This window comes from Panthera pardus, unplaced genomic scaffold, assembly GCF_024362965.1.
Source record: "Panthera pardus isolate Hobbes unplaced genomic scaffold, ASM2436296v1 HiC_scaffold_4, whole genome shotgun sequence".
Lineage (NCBI taxonomy): Eukaryota > Metazoa > Chordata > Mammalia > Carnivora > Felidae > Panthera > Panthera pardus.
In genome coordinates, this window is record NW_026526969.1 from 12,663,982 (window position 1) to 12,674,336 (window position 10,355).

General features: G+C 51.4%; 1 non-coding gene across 1 annotated transcript; it reads left to right on the plus strand.

Moving 5' to 3' along the window:
• The first annotated feature begins 634 nt into the window (after positions 1-634).
• Positions 635-719, plus strand: TRNAR-UCG (transfer RNA arginine (anticodon UCG)). The gene has a single exon. It is a non-coding gene; the product is annotated as a tRNA-Arg (tRNA).
• Positions 720-10,355: the final 9,636 nt, after the last annotated feature.

Below are 10,355 nucleotides of genomic sequence, written 5' to 3' on the forward strand. Positions count from 1 at the left end.
GAAACAACGAGACATCGGTAGACACCTACTGAAGTGACTTAAGGAAAATGACGATACCAACTGTTGTTGCAAACGTGGGGCGGCCGGGGGCTCGCTGACCCAGCTGGTGGGACGCGCACGACGATGCCACCGCTTGAGGAGACAGTTTGGCGGTTTCTTACGAAGCTCAACAAACTTACCTTCCGGCTGGCGGCCCCATTACGTGGCTTTAACCCAAGTGTAATGAAAACTTGCGTTGGCAAATAACCACCAAAAAGTGGAAACGCCCCAACGATCCCAATGCACCCCAACTGGGGATCGGATTAACAAATTGCCGTACGGCAATAGCCACGCGGTGGAATACAACGTGGCAACGAAAAAGAGCCAAGTGTGAATCTGCAGGAGAAGACGGGTGAACCCCAAAATGCACCGGGTAGGCTTTCATCTGCAGGACGCTCCGGGAAAAGCAAAACTATAGAGACAGAGACAGGTGAGCGGTTGCCAGGGGCTGGAGGTCTGGGGAGAGGCTGACCGCAAAATGGCACGTGGGAATTGGGGGGGCGGGGGAGGGGATGACTGTGGTGGCGATCGCGTGACTCTGTGTATCTGTCAAAAGTAGCAAAACTGTGCACTAAAAAAAGCAAATTTTCGGGGCGCCTGGGTGGCTCAGTCGGTAGAGCGTCTGACTTCGGCTCAGGTCATGATCTCGCGGTTCGTGGGTTCGAGCCCCGCGTCGGGCTCTGTGCTGACAGCTCGGAGCCTGGAGCCTGCTTCGGATTCTGTCTCCCTCGCTTGCTGCCCCTACCCCACTCAGGCTCTTTCTTCTCTCTCAAAAGTGAATAAACGCTAAAAAAAAAAGGTTTAAAGCAAAATTTCCTCTATGTAAATAGTACTTTAATTTACAAATTAAAAAATAAAAATACAACTCTCCAGAGCCTGCGTTATAGACCCCGAACGTGGATAAGAGCCATGCGGCCCAATTCAGAAGCCACTAGCCACAGCTGGCTATTTGCATGTATGTTCTAATTAAAACGAAGTAAAATTAAGCATTCCATTCCTCAGTGGCACGAGCCACGCTTCAAGTGCTGGATGTGGAGGTCCTTATCCTGTGGCTACTGTCCTGATCACTGCAGATAAAGAACATGCCCATCATTGTGGAAAGTTCTCCCGGCCCAGCCGCTCGGAGGGTGGGGTGTGGCCGGGCTCCTGCCTCCGCTCTCTCCTGTCTTTACCTGCCGAAGTCGGGAATCGCGTGCCAGGCACACGGTGGCGGTACCAGACCTGCAAAGAAGCGATGGCTTGGGCCCCCGACGGCCCTGAGGGGTTTTCACCCTCGGGCCGGGGTGGGTACGTGCAAAGCAGAACAGAGCCCCAGCAACAAGAAAGGGTGCTTCTGGAACCCTCGGCGTTAGAGCTGGCTGAGTCTGAAGGCAGGTAGATGGGGCCGAGGAGGAGAAGCCTCAAAGTTCGGAAGCTCCTGGTCCATACCTGCATCCTCAAAGGGTTGGAACTCACTTAATATCTGTCAAATGCCTGCAGAACCCAGACCTCTGTGTTCGTATCGTCTTCCCTTTCCTGTCTGCTGAGTGTTACTTCCTGCTGCTGCCCTATCCTTCTGGGATGCTTCCTGTGGCCCCAGGACTGCTTCCTGCCTGTTCGCGGCGTCCTGAGGGCTTCCTGTCATGCAGCCACGGGAACTCTGACCACTGTGGAGCAGGACTGCACTTTTGTACAGCTGCAAAAGACAGCCAGAGAGAGAGAGAGAGAGAGAGAGAGAGAGAGAGAGAGAGAGAGAGAGAGAGGCTGTGTTGCTCATCTGTTGCTGGGCGGTAAAGGGCTCCAACGTGCTGAAAACACAAGAACACGTATCGCCTTGGTTTCTGTGGGCCTGGAATTGGGGAAGGAACGACTCAGCTGGGTCGTTCTCGCACGGGGTGTCTCAGGAGGTTGTGTCAACGTGTGGGTCGGGGCCACATCTCCTGGAAGTTTACCTGAGCCTGGAGGGTCCACCTCCCAGGTGACGAGCTCCGGCGAGAGCACACGAGGAAGCCCCACCCTGCCGTTTCTACAGTGTCCCTGTGGTTACGCGGCCACCCAGTTCAGCACGGGAGGGGTCTCCGCGGGAGCGTGGCCACCAGCAGGGGAGATGGAAGGAGTGGGGGGTGGCGCCTGGGTGGCTCGGTCCGTTGAGCGTCCGACTTCGGCTCAGGTCATGATCTCACGGTTCGGGAGTTTGAGCCCCGCGTCGGGCTCCGGGCTGACGGCTCAGAACCTGCTTCGGATCCTCTGTCCCCCTCGCTCTCCGCCCCTCCCCCATTTAGCAGCCAGACAATACGCTGGTGATGATATGCCGGCTGGCGACGTAGGACAGGGCGAACTGCGTTGAGTCGCCACAGTGAAGTCAAGGCGGCAGGAAGGTGTGCTGGAGGGGACCCAGGCTCTGGAGCCCGCGCCTCTGTTACCCAGTCACGTGACCTTGGGCGAGTCATTTGGCCTCTCCGGGCTTCAGGGTCCTCGGCTGTAACGCGGACTTAGAAGGGTGTCGGAGGGCTTAAAAGAAATAATGTCAGTGGGGCTGCAAGACACTCGGAACCTCATTCACGTTGCTTCCGGAAACGCAGAGCGCTTTACAAGAACAGGCTGGGAGATGAGGAGAGCAAGACTCTCAGCCCAAAGCCCGGCCCGCCCGGCAGGCCTTGCAAAGCAGAGCCCCCTGGACGTGTTGCAAGACGGGCTGCTTCCCCTCCCCCGATGGACACCCCAGGGGATGTTTTTCCCTCCTCTGTTAAGACCTGATGGAGCCTCTGGGGGCAAAGCTCACGGAAATGTGGGGCGGACCCCTAGGACTGAGAGGCTTTCGTTCTCACGCTCCTCCTCGTCGAGAGGCCAGCGTCCACCGCGTTCACCCTGGGGGGGCTTCTCTGGCCCTCGCTGGGTCTCCCGGCGCCTCCTGCTCTCAGACTTCTGTTCTGGAAAGCTGTCTCCCCCACTTGGGCACCGAGGTTTGCCCCGTGGCCTCCCTTTTCTGGCCGATCTAGGAGTTGTTGATTTTCAGCGTGTTCATTCGGCTTCTATCGTGTGGCGTGGATCGGGGGGCAACGTGTAAGCTCCGGGCCCGAGGGACTGGACACGGGAGGTAATCGTACGTCTCCCAGCAGCTGTTTCTGCTTCTTGGCGAAGCTCTGTGCATCCTCTCCCACCACTAACTGCTCAATGCCCCTCTTCCTCTGCCCCTCCCCTGCTGGTGATGTCTCTCTCTCTCTCTCTCTCTCTCTCTCTCTCTCAAAAATAAACATTAAGAAATATTATTAATATAGTAATAGTTTCCACAGGGGTTACAGTTTGAAATGATAATATTTGGGATATATTGGCTTAAATAAAGTGTATTACTGAAATTAATTTCACCTATTTCTTTTTACCACTTTAATGCAGCTCCTGGGAAATTTAGAACTTACATCTGTGCCTCTCATCTGTGGTTCATATATTTCTACCCCACGGTGCGTTAGAGGCCAGTGAAACTTTTCTGGTCCGGTCAATGTTTCTGTCTTCATGACGATGCTTTCCATTTGTGTTTGAGCAGAGCGAGGGCTCCTAGCTATCAATTCGGTGCCTCTGCGTGGCGTGTTTTCCTTCCTGTTTTAGTTGCCAGGTCGCCTTGTGCAACTCGTAGCGTCCGAGGGGGTCTGCGCCTGTAGCTGAATCTGCCCAAAGGAGGTGCAGAGACGGAAGGAACGTGCAGACTGTCCGGGAAGCTGTGCTGTGTCTGCCCCGGGGTGTTTTGGTTTTCGGCCAAGGAAAGCAACACTGGCCAACTTAAACAAGAAGGGAATTTATCGGCGTGATGCTGGACGGTTCACAGAACCAAAGAAAGCTGAGATCCGGGTTCCCGAAAAGGGTGGGAGTCAGCTGCCGTGGGGATTAATAGCAGCAGCACCCCAAGGCTGCTCTCTCGGGTGGGGGGGGGGGATCAGCTCTGGCTTCTCCCCTTTTCACACCATCCCACATGAGCTGAGCGAGAATGTCCAGGAGACAGCGGCTGACTGGCTCCCCGAGGCTCTGGGCCCGGGACCTGGATCGAAGGTGGGCAGACCACGGAAGACGCAAGCAGAGGCTGGCCCTTACTCAAAGCAAAGTCTGGCCACTGTTAGTAGAAGGGGGAGGGTGTGCCGAGCAGGCAGAGACAATAGACGTTCCCTGCCTCACTCCTGCCTGGTGTCGTCAGTGGCCACTGCGGGACATAGCCAATTCAGCTTTTTTTCTTTCTTTCTTTTGAGACTCTTAAATTCATCTTTTCAAGCTTTAAACTATGGAAGCATGTACAAAAGAGGACAGAATAATAAAATAAATCTCCGTGTATCCATCCATCCCCTGGCTTCCACAACGATCAACTTATTGTCAGGCTTGTTTCATCTATAAGCCCACCCAGCTCCTCCTGTATTATTTCGAAGCAAATCTCAGGCATTATATCATTTCCTGTAACTCCGTGTGTATCTCTAAAAGACAAGAGTCTGTTTTAAAGAAAACGTAACCGTGATATTATCACCGGTAAAAGACTCCCAACAATGTCTTAATATTATCAGATTTCTGGCCAGTGTTCAGATTCTGATTTTTTTTTTTTTAACGTGTATTTATTTTTGAGAAAGAGAGAGACAGAGCATGAGTCGGGGAGGGGCAGAGAGAGAGGGAGCCGCAGAATCCGAAGCAGGCTCCAGGCTCCGAGCTGTCAGCACAGAGCCCATTGTGGGGCTCGAACCCACGAACCCTGAGATCACGACCTGAGCCGAAGTCAGACACTTACTGTCTGAGCCGTACCCCTAGCTTCTCCTTTTTTAACAACTTTATTGAGGCCTGACGTTTTCCATATTAAATTCACACAGTTAGTGTGTGGTCTGATGACTTTTAGTCCTGTCCAGTTTTCAAACGTCTTAGAACGTTTCCGTCACCAAAGATGCTCCGTCACCGCTCTTGCAGCCAAGGCCTCACAATCTTTTCACAATCTAGCGAAAAGTTAAACATACGCTCAGTGTGCAATGCAACGCGTCCACCCCTAGGAATCTGCTCGAGAGAAGTGAAAACACATGTCAAAGACTACCCCGTGAATGTTTAGAGCAGAATTATTCATAAAACCCAAGCTGGAAGCGATCCGTATGTCTATCATCTAGTGGGCTCATTGAAAAGAAAACGGTATTTTCGTACAATCGAGTATGCTCCGCACGAGCAGGGACGGGTAGCGGATACGTGCAACAATACAGATGAACCCGAAACCTTGTGCTCAGTGAGAGAAGTAGACATTGGACCACACGCGGAATGCCTCCAGGCATAGGAAAGGGGTAGAAAGAGGAAATTTTAGAGGAGAAGGAGTATCGGGGCTGGCTGGGCCGCCCCTCCTGGGAACTCTTCTCTCTCTGTCCTTCTCGGAGGCTCTCACTGGAAACTGGTGCTTTCAGTTCTGCAATCCCAGCTGCCCTAAAACAGGGGCACACGAGGCCCGGCTACTTCCAGAAATAAACGCAGAGAGAACAAGGTACAAATTTAGATATCGGGAAACATCCTGCCACGTGCACTTGAAGAATCATGCCTTTATGTCTTGAAACAGTGATACTTTGGGGGCGCCTGGGGGGTTCAGTCGGCCAAGCGTCCGACTTCAGCTCAGGTCATGATCTCGCGGTCCGTGAGTTCGAGCCCTGCGTCGGGCTCTGTGCCGACAGCTCAGAGCCTGGAGCCTGCTTCGGATCCTGTGTCTCCCTCTCTCTCTTTGCCCCTCCCCCCACCTCAAAAAAAAAAATAAATAAAAACTTAAAAAAAATAAAATCAAGTAAAACAAAATACATGAGCAAATAGCTCTCACTTAGTCCTTCCTACAAAACGCTTTGTCACCCACACAGATGACAATATGCTTCCGCCCCTAGGTGAGCAGAGCCGACGGCACACGGGCACCGTGGGTGCGGGGACAGGCACTGGAACCAGACCCCCTTAGGCTTCAGGTGTGGCTCCAGCACTAACTACCTGTGTGACCGTGGGGCTCCCAATGCCTCAGTTTCCCCACTTCCTGTAAACCTCCGGACTAAATGAGGGTCATGTGTGTAAAGGGCTCCGGGCAGCGCCCGGCAGGAAGGCGACATCCTGGTCGCGCTATTCAGCATTGGGCTGACTCGCCCTACTGCCCCTCAAGAATCGTCAAATCTGCTCAACGGTCACTAATTTCTCCTGTTTTGACCTAAAATTATAACCGGGACTCAAGTTTAAAAACACAGGCCCGAGTGTGGGAGCGCAACCAGAGATCCCCGGAGGTCTGCCCGCGGGAAGACTCGGAACCAAAGGCCGTGAGACTAAATGAAACTGGTCTCTACCAATTCCACGCCACGGGGGCGGGGGCTGCTGGTCTCATCCTCCCCCCACGCACAGCACCGCGTCCCCATTGTGAAGCGGGAGAAAAGGGAGAAACACACGCAGCTTCCCACATCCGTGAAGACGTTTGTATCTTAGAGAAGGAAATGGAATTCGAGAAGTCTGACTTCTGGCCTAACTCCCAGCCATTTACAAAAAGCGTGGCTGTGCTAGACACAGTTGGCGCTCCGCTAATTGGAAGCAGCTGAAATGCAGCCTCCGTTGTGCGTGTACCTTGCGGATGACGTGGTGTGGGGAGGCCACGAGATGCGTGTGAAAAGTGCGCGGCCCGGCGGCCCTCGGCTGTGCAATACCTGCCGATCGGATTTCCCCTCTACGGTTTATCCTGTTAAGGCTTCAAAGGAAAAAAAACAAGCTGGCTGAGAGAGGCTTACGAAGTTTACGGTGATCGAAAAGACGAAATCTGTAAGACATAATCCCGCTCCCTCTTTTACGTCTATCACCGCCATAGAGAATGAGCAACCAGCTGTTGAGTTTGAAGTGAGCTGGCACATTCGCTTCCAGGTTTGAAATCCTCCCTGGCAAGCGTTTTCTTACCGTGCCAACAGCAGCAAATATAGGTCCTGAAGGAGATTTACAACCAACCTAGAACAAGAAAATAAGTAACGTCTGAGAAAAGGATCAAATAAGTATAAGGTTAAAAAAAAAGAGTACAGGACCCCCAAGATTCCTGAACCTCTCTCGAAACCAAAAACCCCTGATTCCCTTGGAATCATGACTTGGAAACAGTCATGCTTGACCCTAAGCACAGAAAGACAATGGCAGTTCCTGTAACACCTCCGTGTTTCCCTTTGGTGACGGTGGTCACCCAGCAACTACCCGCCACGGGCGGGCCAGATTTACCACCCAGTCCCTCCCCTACAGAATGTAATTAGCCATCGAAGATTCAAAACGTGACAAGATGGAGATCATTCTCCTCTGTAGGATGCCGGAGGTGAAGCCGTGTTCCAGCGAGGAAGGCGGGGCCGCCTGTCCTGCAGGTGACCGCCGTCAGGAGTCCTGGCTTCTGGTGGCTGTGATCCCAGGCGGTGTCACAGGGTGGTTAATGATTATCGTCTGCAGTTAAAAGGGCAGAGCCTCCTAGCAGCCTCCTACGTATCCATTCTGCACTTCCTCTGGTTAGTACAACTCCGGTTTTGCCCAGGAGGGTACGGAGCCCAGCTAAAACACAGCGTGTCTCAGCCTGCCTTGAGGCCAGGGGTGGCCACGCAACGTTCTGTGGCTAACGTGCTCAAACAGAGGTCACAGAGCTCGGGATGACAGACTCGCTTTATCACGTATGTGTGCAACCTTGAATAATGGGTTGCATTTATTTGTTTTTATGCTTTTTATGATTGGAATGACACTGCATAGGCCTTCTTGTTTGTTTTGAGTGGGGGGAGAAGATGCAGAGAGAGAGAGGGAGAGAATACCAAGCAGACGCCGTGCTGTCAGCACGAACTGCGAGATCACGACCTGAGTCACGATCAAGTCGGATGCTTAACCCACTGAGACACTCAGGCGCCCCTGTGTAAGGTCTTCTGTGTCTGGCATTTTGCAATCAAATTGTTTGGACCATGCGTCCATAGTTTGCAAGTGGTCCATTCATTTCCAATGCTTTCTAGCATTTCCCCTGTATGAATATGCCATACTTCGTTCATTCAACTGTAGATGGACATTTTCAGCAATTACTCTAAGCACACTTCCTGTCTGTATATCCCGGAGCACAGGAGCACACATCTCTCCAGGTGCTTCTCAAAGTGTGGTTCCCTAGATCAGCAGTGTCAGCATTACCTGTGGACTTGTTAGAATGCAGATCTGGGGGTCCACCCAGGCCTTCAGACTCAAATTCTGGGAATGGGGCCCAGAAGCCCCCCCAGGAGATTTGGACACATGAGAACCTCTGTTCTCAGTTATATATCTAAAAGTACACTTGGAGTCACAGGATATGCAAACTTCAAATCTCCTAGATAATGTCAAACTATTTTCCAAAGCCTTTGTCCCAATCTGCACTTCCACTTACAGTGTATTTCAGCCCCCCTTGCTCCATATTTTTGCCATCACTTGGCTCGGTCAGACTCTTAAATTGTCAGCCTGGAAGCTATGAAGCTACCTCATCATAGTTTTAATAGGTGTGTGACATAGTTTTAATAGTTTTGTGTGACTTCTGATGAGGTTAAACCTTTACTGGCCATCCAGATAGGCCCTTCCATGCAGTGCCTGTTCCAGTTTTTTACCCATTTCTCTCTTGGGTCATCTGTTTTTGTTTTGTTTTGTTTTGTTTTGTTTTGTTTTGTTTGTTTTGTTTTTTCCTCATTTGTTTGAAGCTCTTTAAATATTTGGAAAATGGGTCTTGGTTGGTTATTCCTGTGCAGGTTATCTCCTTCCACTCTGAGCAAAGCTGTTGCTACACTTTGAGGAACAGCTTCTTGATTTTAATTTAGTCCGGCTTGCCCCTGTTTTCATTTATGATTGGTGCTTTCAATGACTTGTTCAAGAAGTTATTCCCTACCCCTCAGTCATGAAGATGTTCTCCTACAGTGTCTTCTAAAAGATTGTAGCTCTGCCTTTCACATTTAATTCTTTGATCCACCCTGAATTGACTTTTTGCATACGATGTGAGGTAGGGGTTCCATTTCTTTGACAGATGTGTACGTACATAATTTTCTTGGTATCATTGGCTGAAAACTACGTCTTTCCCCCAACAGCTCTGCAGGGCCACTCTGTCACACACTGAGTGCTCACATGTACACAGATCTGTTTCTGAGCATTCTGGTGTCTCCTCTATGTATTTGTGTATACTTAGATCAAGACTACACAGTATGGGATGCCATACCTCCTCTGCTGCTTCCCTATAGCAGAATTCCTCCTCTCAGAGAAGCTTTAGGTGCCTTGGGCCAGACTGTTCCCTTGCCCCCATTTCATAGGGTCAGGATGCCTTAAGAGTTGTCTGTAATTTGGCCCCGGCTCACACATTTCATGCCCCCTCTCCACACACCATCCCTGCCTGTTGACATCCCACGTTTCCTGCAAGGCTGCTCTCAAATGCCGACACCTCAGATCACTGGCAGCCAGAGTGGTTCCTTCCTCTTCAGACAGAGCCAGTGGGTAGGATGACTGCGTGAGAACGCTGGGGTTGCTGTAACAAAGTACCACAAACCAGGTGGCTTAATCCACAGAAATGCATCGTCTGTCAGTCTGGAGGCCAGGAGTCTGAGATCGAGGTATCAGCAGGGCCATCCCCCTTTTTATGAGAACCCCAGTCACTTTGGGTTAGTGGCCACCTACTCCAGTATGGTTCCACTTTAATGAATGACATCTGCAATGACCCTATTTTCAAGTAAGGTCACATTTGGAGGGACTAGGGGCAGGGTTTCAACATGTGACTACTTCAGGGACACAGCCTGACCCAGAACAATGACCATATAATCGATCATCTGAAACTGGGACATTTTGGAGAGTAAAATAGGGCAGTAGTAACTGTACCGGGCTCAGTGTAAACCGTGAGTTCTCTGGATAATCCACAACACGTGGGCCACCCTACGGAGACGAGGGGGAGGTTCGCATTGGCTCAGTTAGCAGGTTTTAACTGCAAATAACAGAGAAGCCAACCCAGTGTGGCTCTGACACAGAGGGGGTTTATGACCTCACGTGTGAGAACTTAGGAGAAAGGACAGGCCTAGGATGTGTTGATCCAGTGACTCCGTGGTGCCATCAAGGACTCCATTTCTCACCACCATGTGGCACCTGTGTCCTTGTTGTATTGACTCTTGTACTTTCGAGAGCCTGAAGGGGCCCTGGGCCCCGTCTTCCCAAGCCAGGATCCAGAGACCATTTTTGTTTCATGCGTCTCTCTTTAGGAACAAAGACTCCAGCCCGCTTCCCTTCATGTCTTGTCGGCCCAAATTACACTCCCCACCTGTGCCTAAGCCATGGGGGATGTGGGACCACCACACCCTTCCTAGCTTAGTCATGATCCTCTCTTAAGA